At 37.2% G+C, this 15988-nt stretch overlaps 1 long non-coding RNA gene across 1 annotated transcript; it reads right to left on the reverse strand.

Moving 5' to 3' along the window:
- Positions 1-7805: 7805 nt before the first annotated feature.
- Positions 7806-10853, reverse strand: LOC124266853. The gene is made up of 3 exons (XR_006895873.1): positions 10714-10853; positions 9708-9830; positions 7806-7884 (listed from the first exon to the last, which is right to left on the reverse strand). It is a non-coding gene; the product is annotated as an uncharacterized LOC124266853 (long non-coding RNA).
- Between the last annotated feature and the right edge of the window lie 5135 nt (positions 10854-15988).

Genomic DNA, 15988 nt, shown 5'->3' on the forward strand with positions numbered 1-15988 from the left:
ATTGTGCTAGTGCGATTAATCGTGTGTTCAGAGTTAAAGCCATGACACTGTAAAAACGTTATGGGACATGTACTCAGCTATAACCTAATAAGTAATTCCTATTCGTACATGGCACTGATTAGGCAAAATGTTTTTATGTACAGGTCCTTATGATGGCTGGTAGTCACGAAACACCATCAGAGTTCACATTGAAACGTTCTGGTTATGTTCCAGGAAGACATTACATGGTCTGAATGTTAAAGGTCACATGCAACGTAAAACACAACTTTGCAGATTCTGATACCTTTCGGTATGGACTTACCGAAACAAAGCGTCAGAAATGCAAATTCAACTTATAAAGTTGAAAAATAACGCGATGAAAAAAAACGCGCGAAATCGGAGTTCAAACGTTTCACTAATTTTCCCCAGACTTTTCTGGGGAATACGGGTTTCAACAGCTGGGCTGCGCTCATAGCACGTGCGCAGTGAAATAGGTTCGCGCAACTTGGAAGCGGGCTGTCTGGTGAATACTCGGTGAAGGCTTTGGTGTGAGCTATTTTCATAATGTTTTGTTGATATCTCACAGGCGCGAGCTTTTTATATGTTATGACAGTAAATAAACTGTTTATATAATTTCATTAGTCTATTTCACCACACGTTCTTCTTACCGAGTCACTTTCTCAGTTCGATACTTAAAAGCAATGTCATTATTTAGTGTTGACACAATTTCTAACTGTGATATAGATATGTCGCTGTCACAGACAAAACTCAATGTCTTGTTTTATTTTATTACCTGTTTGTCTGCCTGCCTGTCTGCTGATGACAATATTCAATACACAACTGCGATCACTGACCACATGCAATTTGAACTTAACACCTATCAGGCTATACACCATAAACAAAACGCATTGATTAATGGCCCGAGTTCGGTCTCTGTCACATTATGTAATTACACAGACAGGCAGGTGTGATACTTGAACACATGACATGTTATGATGTCTGTTGATTGCAAAATGTTATACACAAAAAAATGAGCATGTATTTACAAAACCCAACATCTCTATATATACACACACAAGGAGCCGTGAGGCGGCATCTGCTAATGAACCAGCCGTTACACTTGAGTGCACACCCACCCGCTCTGACTGGGTTCGGTATCCCGGCTGCTTCGTTTCGAGGGAGGTAAACCCAAGTACACAATATTGCACTTTTGATTTGCGATTATACGCTTATAATTTTGTTTATTTGTTTTTTCATAATCAGCAATGCATATTATATGTCATGAAGAAGTGATAATTGTGTTTTAATTATGTTTGATTTTTTTGGTTGCATGTGACCTTTAAAACATGGTTAGTTGCACACATTACGTTTATGCCCTCTTTGTTCATTGTTACATGCGGTCGTGGCTGTACCGAGTAATCATTAGGCTATTCCACAGCACCCTATATAATAGTAAATACACAGTATCTTGTAGAAGTATTTATACTAACTATATCTACCAACTAATCAGCTGGAAACGTGTTGCAGTGCATTTCTCATACAGATTTCTCAGTACTTGAAATGATCGAATGGTCCGTTACATAGATTAGATGGTAAAGGATTAGAGTCAGTTAGGATCGGTTTATGACGATGACACGTATCGAGGACGTGCCTTTGAACTTCGGGGTTTAATCGAAACATTTCTAACGCAAAACGTAATCATACGTGATCATAAGTATCCAATCAGAATCACGTGGTAGTGTACTAATTGTTTCCAAAAAGAAGAATATACATATCAACACACTTTCCCTATGACGCGAAAACAGAGTTATTGTAACGTAAATATTTTGTAAATCATAAACATAGAGTAGCCGTTACATCATTTTGCTAAAGGCCACATAATACGTGCGAACGAAGTAAAGTCGGTTTCAGCAAAATCACGTTAATAAATGCTTAATCCCATACTGAGGTATCAATGTCTATGTCATACCGTTAAGTGAGTGAGTGAGTTCATATTTAACGTCACATCGGCAATATCTCAGCCATATCGTGACGAAAACAATTTATACAAAAAAAGTAAATTTTGAAGATTAAAACCTGTCGACGATGGACAGTAAAAAATACTAGAGAATCACAGACTGTTAATTAAATTACGGCGATTTACTCACATCATCGGAAGATATTTTCATTAAATGTTCTAATATATTATTAATATCATGATTTATCGGAATTGAGCACAATGAGAAATGTGTTCTTTGTTAAGATTGCATTCAACAATATTCCCGCTATATGCAGTATAATATCAAGTTATTTACTGAGGGAAGGCCGCCGTCATATGTCTTCAGTATTAAACACCAAACCTTACAGTTTCCTACCTCAGCAGTCTGTTACATTGCGTGTATTGTGACCCAGCGAAGCAGAGAAAGAGGGGGTAGATTCTAGTGCTGATAACCTTAACATTAGTGTCTAATCATATACAATTGTCGTCATAGTCTAGAATCAGATCATATCGGTGGCTGTGATTGACTGGGATCAGATAAGACATGTGACACATGGTATGCTGATTAACCATCACTATGGATTGGGTAATGTATAAATACGAGGCTTCCCGACTACGACATATCCTCCATCCAGTTTCCTTCAGTTGATCAGGTAAGTATGTGTTTGTGCACTGTACGAGACAATATTGCTTTCACAGATGTATTTAATACATTTAAATGCAAAGCTGCACCTGAATTCCAATGTTTGTTGTCTCAATTCGGGATTTCATAAACAGTTGTTTTGATTACTATACAGTTCCATTTAGAAAGTGGTCACATGTGACATAGTTCATATTTGGGAGTACACTTTCTAAGTAAAATACAGATTCTACAGTAACTGCTTTGGGGGGTTTAGTCCCATCCGTGATTCCAACCCAAACACTCTAAGTGAACTTGAACTTGACTACCAGTAGTCTGACTGAAACTTGTATGAAAGCCGCGGTGGCTAAGTTGTTGAGATCGACGAATGTATGTGCTTACGAAAAACTGCCCCACTCTGATCGCGTGCGTTTAAATCCTGGATGAGACTCCAAAATGTACTAGAATCTGTACTTCACTGAAAAAGTGCAACCAATAATATAACATAGTTGTTTCGATGTCTTAAAATAATTGTAAATGGCGTAACCACGCGAACATCAAGTGAGTGAGTGAGTTTAGTTTTACGCTGCTTGTAGCAATACTCCAGCAACATCACGGCGGGGGACACCAGAAATGGGCTTCACACATTGTACCCATGTGGGCAATCATTCAGAATTGAGATACTCTGTCCAGAGAGTGCGAATATTGTTGCACGAACTTAAATCTATGATATCGATCCATAATATCATTCAAGTGGTGTGTTTACTTTCAGTTTTACTCCATCACCACAATGATGTTCAACGCGTGGGTTGCTGTTATTCTCGTCGTGTCAGTTCTGGCTCACGATTCACACGGCTTTGTAAGTAATCCTTTTTCAGCATCGATTCGTAAATTCAAGGCAATTCACTGAGCAAAAAGTAAAGGATTTATTTCTTTGTTCTAGCTGTTCATATACATGTGTATGCCCATGTCCATGAAGTCCATAATTCTCAGGATGTTGGACCGACATTGACCAAAGTTTATATAACCGATTTGCTTTTGTCAATACAGAAAAAAATTAAGGTGTAGACCCGACACAATTTTTATCATCAGTGAGGACTACAATTCTCCTTATAATCATTTGCTTTTTTTGTATATCCTTTCACAGTGCCAGACTGACGGACAAACCTGCAATGTGATGAATGGTAGAACCTGCTGTAATGGCCTGATATGTGAGGCTGGAATAGGAGACACCCGAATCTGCAGGAGAAACATCGGAGGTGGTGTCGGGGTAAGCGTGCAACCAGAGTACTGTGACAATAAACCATCGGTTGGATCAACAGGTCCTTATTATACCTCGTACGTTTATCATATCTCCTCAGGAGTACTTAAATGGGCAAATGGTTCCTGTATGTTTCATTATTGTTTTTATATAAATTTAAAAGTATGCTTGTATTAAAGGAACTTTATCTTTTACAGTGTCGCCTGAGAAATGAAGAATGCAAAATTAATGGCATCAACGCTATGAAATGCTGTGGCTCACTCCGCTGTATGCCTGGAATAATGAACAAGATGATGTGTCAGTAGGTGGCGTTGCGAAGCCCAGTCTTTTCCAACAGCTGTTATTGGAAATAAAATGGCTTTGATTTTATAACCAACGTGTTTTTCAATTTGTTCATTTGTGTTCGTACAAAAAACAAACGGGCTCTCGCGCTCATCATCTTATTGGCTCATTCACCCAATCACCCACTCACTCTCACTGATCCACACTATACTTAGCAACTCCTGAAATAACAATAGGTATTATCTTTTGACGTTTTGCAGGTTAACACCACACAAAGCAACATTACGTCCATACCTTATCTAAAGTATAGATATTGTTTGGGGGTGGTTACCATGACGTCACAGAAAATGACTCACCAACTCCCTCATTCACTCACTCACTCACTCATTCATCCAATCAAACTCACGCTCACCCACTCACGCTCACCCATCCACAATATACTTAACGACACCTGAAATAACATTTTTATTTTATTTTGTAGGTTAACGTCACACAAAGAAACGTTACAGCCATACCGTATCCAACGTATCGATATTGTTTTTGGAGTTGATGATGGTTATCAACACCTCACACAAAATGACATTTTGCTTCTTTCACGCACCTGTCTGGATGACAGCAAACATAGGTTTTGGAGCCAATTCAAATTACACAAAACAAATAAAAAGGAATAATTGTAGTTAATGAAATTTAATTTCGGGGTTACATGTTTCCCTTTGGGGTGTTTAGGCGACCTTAAATATGCATATTCTTCACAGGAGACATTTACAGCAGAGTTCAAATGACCTCAAGACAGCCATGCCAGAACACAAAGGTTATTTGTGTACACTTCATTTCATCATCTCCACAATACATACAACCGTAGTCCACCGACTGAGACACATAGTCCATCTTTGTTGACGGTGTTGCATTGACAAAAGGACGTAAAATTGAAAAACATTATCCACAGTCTTTACATATGACATTCGCAGCAGAGTTCAAAAGCCCGGAAGACAGCCATTCCAGAACACAAAACGTTATGTTTATCGGCGAAACGCTTCATCTCAATGTCGCCACAATACATGCATGTGTAGTGTACTGCGTGAGGTACTGAGTCCATCTTTGTCGACGGTGCCGCTTTGAAACAGGTCCTACACAGCACTGTTTCCACCAGTCGCTGCAGGTTGGGATGAAGAGGCGGACGATGAAGCTGCTCATCAGATAATACAGCTGGCTGTTGCGGAGGTTGAGGTGTTGGTTCTGGAGGTTGAAGGGGAATTGTCGTTGTCGGTGTCGGCGTGGAGACTGACAAAGGTTCTATCCCGTGTAGAGCGTCCATCAAGCTCGAGTCCATTAGGGATGAAGGTGAGGTCGAAACGTCCATGAAGTCCATGATTCTCAGTATGTTGGACTGACATCGACTAAAGCTTATATAACCGATATGCATTTCGTTGTTTATGACGCACTTAAGTGCTTTCGAAGTACCTCGGGACTCCGTACGGGCGATGTTCTTTGTAAGGGGGCATAGCACAGTAGGTGTTCTTTGTGTTTAGGATGTATGCATATATCACACGTTTAACAAGGCAATCAGGATAAGTCACACATCACATCTACCTGACACGGAGATGAGGAGTTATTAAAATATGCATTATTTGTGAACTTATTAGCTGTTACCAACTAGATAAAGCTCTTTATTTGATGGGTTCTCTGAACACAACGCACCATTTATGATCCATTATCAAAACTAAGAACATATTGAGTATATTTGTAACAAAACATGACATGCCATGTGATATTGATAATAATGATTCTGTTGCTTAATAATACCAAACAAAATATACGGATGATGATTATTTGGGGAAATATCTTACAATTACACAAAATATCCCCTAAATCTTTCTTGATCCCAAACGTTTTTGTTCAATGAATATAGATAATAGATTAATGTAGATACAAATGCCATAATGTTAATTATCCGCACTGTTCAAATCCTTATTTTATCGACCGGATAAATCTTTTCTGGATTTGCATGTTATTGTTCATGCTTATCATGTTGAATAAGTTCAAATGTCACATGGGTGTAATGAGGTCCAGATCCGAATATTGCACGTGTACTCCCAAAATCCACTTTTCGGAGCCAAACTATTCCAACATATAAACTACTTACTGATATTTCGATTACAATTTAAATCACACAAGCGCAAATTTTTTTTTGACATACTCATCCACTGATTAATAACTGTACGAGACCATCCCATATCGCCAAGAAATAGGCACATATTTAGCAAATAGGAAAATGAAGTCAAGCATGGCACTATGATGAACAGCGTATGGTAGCTTATCTTCGGAATCCGTAACAACGTATTCAATGTGTTTATGGATGACCGACTTCTTTATTGTACAATAGCGACGTTTTGGTATAGATACTTATACCGTTTTCAATAGTTCCGTTATTATATCACCCTGATTTCCGGATTTATTAATCATTTCTTTTAGTGACATGTAGAAGTTGATGTGATGAACAACGGAAAGAGTTCTATGGATATGCAACTTCTTTATTATAAATATGGCGACGTCACGGTGAAGTTTGCTTGATAACGGTGCTAGCAGCTACACCGAAACGTCGCTCATATTTATAATAAAGAAGTTGTATATCCATAGAATTCTCCCCTTGTTTATTAATCAGCGCTGGGACTAGTGTACTTATGTTGAATACATGATTGCGTCCTTTACAAGCGTGCATAACGCACATACAGCTTGTTTTTGTCTTTGATAAATATTTAATGTAACCGTGTACATTACGCAGAGGATAAAACAAGATTATTAATTCCCATTGTTTTCTAACACGTAATGTTAGTATTTATATAAGTTAGAAGAATGCTAATACATCAGAGTGCATGTACAAGTATTCATCTGCCTCAAGTTTCTCATATCCCACCCTGATGCAATAACGCTTGGGATTAATTAAAGCCTATTCATGTTCCGCAGTGGGGCATGTGTCGAACACTGCTCACAGATTCACAGTTCTGGAGTCAGGTACATGTTTATCTGGGAGTGTCACAAACATGTAACTGTAAGCGGCCTTAGCTAACCTTGGTCGATTATAGCTGTACGTTCATTTGACGGGACAACAATACTTCATTGTGTCATGGATCATGTCGAGGCTAAAATTGACAACTATGTATGCTAAACTGCACCATCACCTGCACAACGTCCGAATAACAGCAAGATTGTAAGATACTACTACTGTCGTTATTGTGCAATTGCTTTACAAACCGATTTAGAGTTTGTCGTTTTAAATCGACCGATCGACCATGTGAATGCAACGAAATGTGCGCAATTTCGCCATCGGTGAAGACAATACGCTTTTTCGCAAGCAACTAGTATCCTCACTTTCGGGAACTGATGTATAGAACCATGCTAATAATAAATAGTTCTTAAAGATATTTCCATTTATTTTTTATATCTATTCTTATTTCTTGATGAATTATTTTGATGCATATTGTTCTCGCAGAGTGGCTAAATATGTACAAGCGGATACGCCTTTATTCAAAGTCTAAAATAAAAGATCAAATAACACAAGAATGTATAAAATAAACTAACAATTATTCAATCAAAACATACGTACGAGATATAGTAATATCTTTTAATTTATTAAACGCACTTGGTACAAGTGTGACGTTACTGACACACGAGCTGGTAATACTGGTTGTAGTCACACCTCATGTTGTTACAGCATCTCATCTCCTGGGTTCCAGTCCTCCAGCAATCTTGGCCATATCTTCGACACTGAAATAAACAGGGAAATGTCAAGAGAATACAACTTATGTTTTCATATGCTGTTACAAAGAACACATAGCATCAATATGATGCATCTTTAAAAGAAATAGATTTGTTGAATGATTTGTAAATAGATAAGTATTTTATGATTGGAAGTTTAAATTAGTAACTCAGATTGTTAGTGGGTGTATACTCAAAGGGGGTTAAAGTACTGTAAAATTATTGTCCTCCTGAGAGGGTACGTAAGTCCCAAAACCATCGAAGGAAATGTAAACATACCACATATTTTTAAGCGTAGAATATTAGGTATTTTAAATTATGGCTAAATTTTCCTGCAATCGCCAGGAGCTGAAGGGATGGTGTAAATCCAGCTAGGGTCCATGCAGGCAGCAAAGGTACTGTAAGTCCCCATGGTCAATAGTTTGGTGATCTACCTTCAGTTGTTGGCGATCTATAGCCTGTTTTTATATTGTCTTGTCATGTATGGTTACAATGTTTTAACTTTACTAGTTTTAAAGTTCATATCTGTGATAGTCTAGTTGTTTACCTGTCCATCGTTGACAGGTTTTTATACTTTACCTATAATTATCATTAATATCTAACTTGATATAGTCACGATATGGCTAAAATACAGCCGATGTGACTTAAGATATTAACTCCACTCAACTCAATCAATATGATGCTAACTGCTAATGCTTCGTCTGAGGAAATAAAACTTTTTTCTTCGTTTTTGGTCTTCTGATTGTGTATCTTTATATTTGCACCATTATAATGAAATAAATGAAACAATATGTATGTATGTGTGTGTCGATGTACGTGTCTACAAGTTATACCATCGAGGGGCCATCAAAAAGTAGCGAGCCTCACCAAGAAAACTATACCAATGCAGCTGTTTTTATGTTATATTTTTCTACAAATTATCTGTCAACCTCAAGCAAATTGGTTTTGCTATGTTCCAGCCTCACAATCCCCATTTTGCTTGACATTTTATTTGGTACCCCCCAAAAAAACCAAAAAAACAAACCCCAACAAAACAAACAAACAAACAAACAAACAAACAAACAAACAAACAAACAAAAAACAAAACAAAAATAAAAACCAAAACAAAACAAAACGCAAAATCTACGATATATGCATCACAAACTTCAGGAAACAAAGTATGCAAGAAACATTTTGTGTGTTTAAGACGGGTAGGAGTTTGCTAGAATCAAATTTCGATATTAAAGTGCAAAAAAGCAATTTGAAACAACAATCGCTTGTTAAAGTGACTCCCCCCTTCAAGTTAACTGAAAGAGCTTGTTTTGGAGACACAACCCACCACCTTTCATATGACGTAATCATAAGGACATAACTTATTTATTCACTTATTCACACATGATGCCAAGGTTTCAAACTAAATACTGAATGGTCACACAAGTGTAAGCACACAACATATTGGAAACAGTGCTAGCTTGAATATCTGGACACAATGTTTTTGATAAAATTAAAACGGGGGTGTCCTTAAAAAACAGCCCCCGTCTAAGTGTAACTCAAGCAATCCAAATCTTTGACTGTTGATTATGACGGGAAGTCATCCAATACCATACTGAATATATTTCATATGATATCATCTGAGGGAATACCATTATAAAAGAGGTACCAAATGACATATCGTTTTCCCTTTTCTGCAATTATGTTATAAATGTTAGACCTCAATGTGTTGTGATGACTAACATCCTGTTAACCACATGACCCTCATGTGTGAATTTATGTAAATTCTAGTTTGTTTTCATGTACATCGGAATAATATAAAATTTGGCAGATACGTTTTAAGTAAAGCGTTACACTTTTACCACATTTCCTCCATTGATGTTTCGCTGACATCTTCGTGTGTTTCCAACAGAACTCTGACAGGAGAGTCCCGCACAACAACTTCTAGTTCCTGCCAAACTGCAAGTCTGCCCTTGATTCAAGCACTGGAAGCACAGGACCGGTGTGACAATACATATAGTTGGTATAGATGCTAAAGTGAAATACCGAGTTATAAATGTATGTATGCGTGTGTGCATACGTATGTGTGTGAACAGACATATATATTTATCTGAAGAAGTGTAGTATATTTCATTTGAGCATTCAAGTAATTTGATAATGTCTAAACGAATGGACAATTTAAATACACACCTAGACACACACACACACACACACATATGTATATATATATGAGTCCAGATATTTCTTCTTGTCAAATCTCATTTATATCTGCACAAGATCTTTCGCCGTTCAACGGCTCTTCAGGTGTACAGTGATTCAGCTTTCATTGTACACCTGAAGAGCCGTTGAACGGCGAAATATCTTGTGCAGGTATAAAGATTTGACAAGAAGAAATATCTGGACTCATAATTGATATATTTATTGCTTATACACCTGCAGAAATCACTTGTTTATATATATATTATATTCTTTATGAGAAATGGTGACACCATACGAACGTATACATTATAATACAAACCAATACATCATCATGTAAACCAATACATCAGCATGCAAACCAATCCTCCCCGCGGCTTACTAGCTGTGTTGCACGTGTGAAAATCGCTCAATGACACTAATTACGGTATACAATGGCTATTCAGTATGTCACAAGGTGTTGAACTGGATCAGTCAAACAACTGATCGCACAGGATGCATGCAGTTACAAACTAGTATTTGTGTGAATTGAGTACTATATGTGCTAAAAAGATTTTCGCTTCGTACTCATATTGCAGCAATGTATAAATTTTACTTCACGTCACCCAAACTTACGTCATCTTAGGAACTGCGAAAAAAACTATACTCTTAATCCTTCATTTAATTACTTACGAATCCATTTTGAGCACAGGTTGATCCCACCAGGGCTACAAGAGCGATACAGATTGTGACATACATCGCTGTAGAATGTAGCTGAAATGCAAGTTAAGCGTGTTAGAAAAACATGTTTAGCATAAGAGACAATCGATCTCTACCGGTATTGTAGCTACGTAATTAAAACAATGAACCATAGAAGTTGACGAAATTGTTTTAAAGGCAGGCTCATTTGTACGATTCGAACTAATTTAGTATATTACTCAATGATCGTATTTGTGGTTATTGCAATGATGCTTTGATTATATGTATTGCGATGATGAGTGAGTGAGTGATTTACTTTTAACGCAGCTTCAATCGGTATTTCAGTTATAACACCGGGTGTCACCTTTATGTGGAGAGAAGCCCAACAATGAAGGTCTTGTTTTAAACGTTGAGACGTTTACCACTTTCGTGAAACCTACGAACATGAATATGAAGCTGACAAACCAAGAAACGTAATCGGGTCGAACAGGGATTCGACCGCACGATCGCAGGTTTCTGTAGTCCCAAGGGGAACAACTCATTACGCCTGAGACGACTTGGCCATCCGTGTAGCCAAAATAACGATGTTTAATATCGTTATCGCGATGTTTATCCTACACAAAATGGATATTAGGACACAGTTTGTATACTGAGTCAACACTGTAGGTGATATTCCTTTTCCCTGCAATGGCCTGTTTTCACTTCATGTTGGACACATGCAGGTATTTCGTTAATTAATAATTCGTACGGGGCGTAGCAGTCAGCAACAGCATAGACATGCATGAATCCAGAGTGAATCCAGAGTACTTGGTAGATTACGCGGAAACTCACAACAGCCGATCATTATTTTTGCGATATATTTTCAACGAAATTAAGACGACTATTTGCATATATTTAGCACATTGTAAATCAAATGAACACTTCATAGTCTGAGCGCGCTCGCAATGATACTCCAATTTCTGTCAAACCAAGGATATGAAACCCATTACCAACTGACGCAGATTCAAATAAAGATTATACTTACTGGCTGTTATACCGTGCACTTGAATAGTTGCCTGATGGTAAAGCTTTATTTTATACTGCAACAGTTTGTGCTGATGGACCTCAGAGCGCTTATCTGTTACACGCTGACTTTCCAACTGAGGTTATCTTCATTTGTCATCCCTCAGACGCAATTATGTTGTCACATTTATCAATCAGTGAATTGACCGTTACATAAAGGATTGTCCTTTAAAATATCTGTACAGTTGAACCGAGTCGTTATTAAAAGATTCAATTTGAGATCAGATGGATATGGACGACATGTCATTGTTTCCGTTACGTTGTGAACTCCCAGGTAACCTGTTTGAAATGAAAGTTAATGATGAATATTACAAAACATGTTTACTTACGTCATTCTGCAGATCTTTATGGTACGGACTGAGTGAGTAAATTCTTTTACCGTCGGTTTGGACAGTATTTCGTTATTCAAAAGATTCAATTTGAGATCAGATGCATAGTTACCGACATCATGACAATATACGGGTCAGTGTTTTCGTAACTTTATGAAATACCAGGTAACCTGTTTGGAATAAAAGGTAATGATGAATATTACAAAATATGTTTACTTACCTCTGTCTGCAGATGTTTATGGTACAGACTGAGTGAGTGAATTCTTTTTACCGTAGCATTGAACAGTATCATAGTTGGATATAGTTTATAATAGAATGACGGTACTTCTTTGTACTCTGTTTTTATGTTGGATAGAGTTTATGACACTTATATTACAGCGTGTCAGCCACCTGGAGAAGGAAAACATGAAGTGATGCATATCGCTTTGATACCAACTTCTTGGTGTCCAAGAAGTTGGTAGTGTAAATGATTTTGTATTTATGTTTAAACAAAGACTTGTAGATTCTGCAAAGCAAAATATGTTTAGCAAAATAAATGAATCAGCACATTTATCTTATTACATCTAAAGTCATTACTGGATGTTGAATACTATATTTCTAATGTACATCTAAAGGAATATCGCCGTTATTTATGCTTATTACGTATTCAACAATTGCCTACCTGTGTAACGTAAGATGTCAAGGTGATAGTGGGTTAAGCAAAATATGTAAAATGTAACCGCTATAATTTTGAAGATGAATTACATTTTGTACTTGTCTGTGATGCATATGCAAATTTAAGAAGCAAATACCTACCAGAATTTAATTGTCCATCTGTTTTAAGCAAATATCATAAGTTGTTAACATGCAAAGATAAGAATTTACTTATAAAAATTTCATTATTTATTAAACATGCACTATCTAAAAGGAATTCTATCCAATGTTAGAAGAGACATGTATATATATACCTATGTATATGTTTAAACCATATTGTCTATATATCATATACCACTTTGCATTTATTGTACACGGGCCAATGTCCTATATACCGAAATAAATTCTTCTTCTTCATATCGCTTTGATACATCCCAAGTGTACAGACAGGTTCAAAACCCGTAATAATAATATAAATATTATTTTCTAACGGTATTACCAAATGCAGGACATACTGCACTCAGCATAAACAAATATTATTCCTACTTTGATGAGAAATTATTGGAACTACTCTGAAAACGTTTTAAACAGTAAACATAGTCTTTTTGTAGATTCGACTTGAAATACAAATCTGTTTTGAAATAAGCATTTTCCTAAATTCGAGTTTCCGTCCATATTGATGAAGGCATCGATGCCTTCATATCAGTGGTGAAACAGAATTATTGATTACACAGTCTGTTTTGTATTGTTTTTTCCATTCCGGTTACAGAAACAAGACACTATGTCCAATGGCATCCATTCACCACTGAAAGATACAGTGTATATCCCTACAAAAGAAACCAATAATATACTATCAGTTTCCAAACGTCACCCATTTCCCCAACATTTGAACAGAAAGGACGCGAATTAACTCTTTCTCGTGTCATTTACGTTCTTAATCCCTCCATGTTATTTTTCAGCTTTTGATGCTACCCGTATCACCTGACCCAAAGTCGGTCAAATTGTGGTCGTGTTTTACATATCCTTAATACCAGCCAAAAAGATACTGGTCACATAATGCAATATTTTGATCTTTGTCTTTTACTGCCAAAATAAGTGATATCAGATAGGTCTGTCAAACTTGTCAACAATGTTATATAAGCCATTTCGCACATGTTACTAATTGAAATTAGTTGAATGACAGTGTAATGATCGTGACCTCGACATATACAAAGGATGGATGCTACAGATAAAGGAGACCACCTGGCGTCATCAATGTGTGCCTTCCTTCCATGAATATTGCACTACTTGGCAACTCAACGTACATGTATTAAAAACAAAACAATTAGTATTCGGTTCAGGCCCAGCGGCTAAATCGAAACTGATATAAACATTTTGGGAGAAGAATCTTAGTTTAGTCGAGAGTTATGTATATCTTGGTATAAAACTACACAGAAACAACAGAATGGTAACTAGCATAAACACTATAACTGAAAACGCTACAAAGGATATGTATAGCCTGCTGAAAAAAGCCAGAAATTTGAATTTACCTTTAGACTGTTTATTATCGGCATTTGTTGTGATGATAACGCCTATTTTAACCTATGGATCAGAAGTGTGGGGATTTGAAAACTTGACCTAATAGAGAATATCCATCTAAAATTTCTGAAACTTGCATCTTGCAACAATGGGTTTGGGGAACGGTGAAATCACGAATTGCTAGTAAAATATTCGAAATATACTTAAACGTTATTGTGACACACAAATCACCAACGGAAAACGTGTTGAAGCTGTTACTGCCACCAATGAATTGTTCGCATATGAGTGGTTAAACAAGCAGCGATCAGTGGAGAGTCTGTCCACCTTGTGCATTGATGGACTGTGGCCACTAAACCACTGAACCTCGAATCCTGGGGGGAATAACATTCTATATGTGAGTAAATAGTTGGTAGAGCGCTGTTGGAGGATTCGGATGACATAACGGCTCTCATGGGGTCCAATTGAGTGTATTTGTGACGATCTTGCAGGCTTGTTTTGGAGATTGTACGTGCACTTCAGAAAATATATGCTAGTAATTATTAATCGCTACGAGTTTCAAAACAATACTATCAAGTTAATATATTACTAATCAACTTTAATCTATCATTTGGCTTATTTTGGGTGTTAGGACTTTTTGGGTATTATTCATATTTTTCCCAGCGCATTCATTTAAAAAATTCCACTTGGGGTATGCCAGCAAGGTTACAAGGTTCAGTTTGAGAAATATTTAGAAGTCATTTTACCCGTGAAGGTCCGGGTTAGAATATTGATCTTTAGTAACCCATGCTTGTCGTAAGAGGCAACTAACGGTATCGGGTGGTCAGGCTCGCTGACTTGGTTGACAAATGTCATCGGTTCCCAATTGTGCAGATCGATGATCCTGCTGTTGATGACTGGATTGTCTGGTCCAGACTCGATTATTTACAGACCACCGCCATATAGCCGGAATATTGCTGAATGCGGCGTAAAACTAAACCCACTCACTCACTAGAAGTCATTTTTATAGTATCTGCTTTAGGATTTAATGTAGTTGAAAAAATGCATATTTAATAACACAAATCCCATGTGTGATTCTTAAACCCTATTTAGAAATATACATTTGGAAACATTAGGTGAACAGCTGGTAATTATTACGTTAGAAGGTGTGTTTTACAAATATCTTTCCCTTCTTTTAGTTGTTGGTGTTTAAGAGGTTTAATTCTTTAAAATAGATACATAAATACGAAAACAAAAACAGCAATACAATGTACGAGTGCTTCGCTGATATTAAGTAGCACTGGAATCAAGCAGGAGTAGAGTTATCGTTCTTGTTTAATGTAGTTCTGATGATATGTAGTTCTGCGCCAAAATGAAATCCTTCCAGATGGGCAAGCTATTCGGCTTGTCCCGGAATAACACGAGTTGATCACAAATGTATTTTCTGGTAATTCACATATATGACCTATATGAAACCCATGAAGATCCTGTAAGAACCGGTCTCCAGCACAATGGATACCGTAGGACGCGAACAGCATCAGATGGTCAGTCCAACTTTAGCTAACCTTAGGCAAGTGAGTTTGTTCAAAATTGCCTCTGCTCACCCGGCAGAAAATGGGTACCTGTTGGGATAAGTCATATGATTATTATCCTTCTAACGCCTCACGGGCAGCTTGGGTTACCTGGGGTAATAATGCCCATGATGTGGTACGAGCTCAGTGCATGTCCCTGAGGCGTGGAGTTCTGCGCTA

This window comes from Haliotis rubra, unplaced genomic scaffold (genome assembly GCF_003918875.1).
Source record: "Haliotis rubra isolate DU_JTF1 unplaced genomic scaffold, ASM391887v1 Scf1282, whole genome shotgun sequence".
NCBI classification, from domain to species: Eukaryota; Metazoa; Mollusca; class Gastropoda; order Lepetellida; family Haliotidae; genus Haliotis; species Haliotis rubra.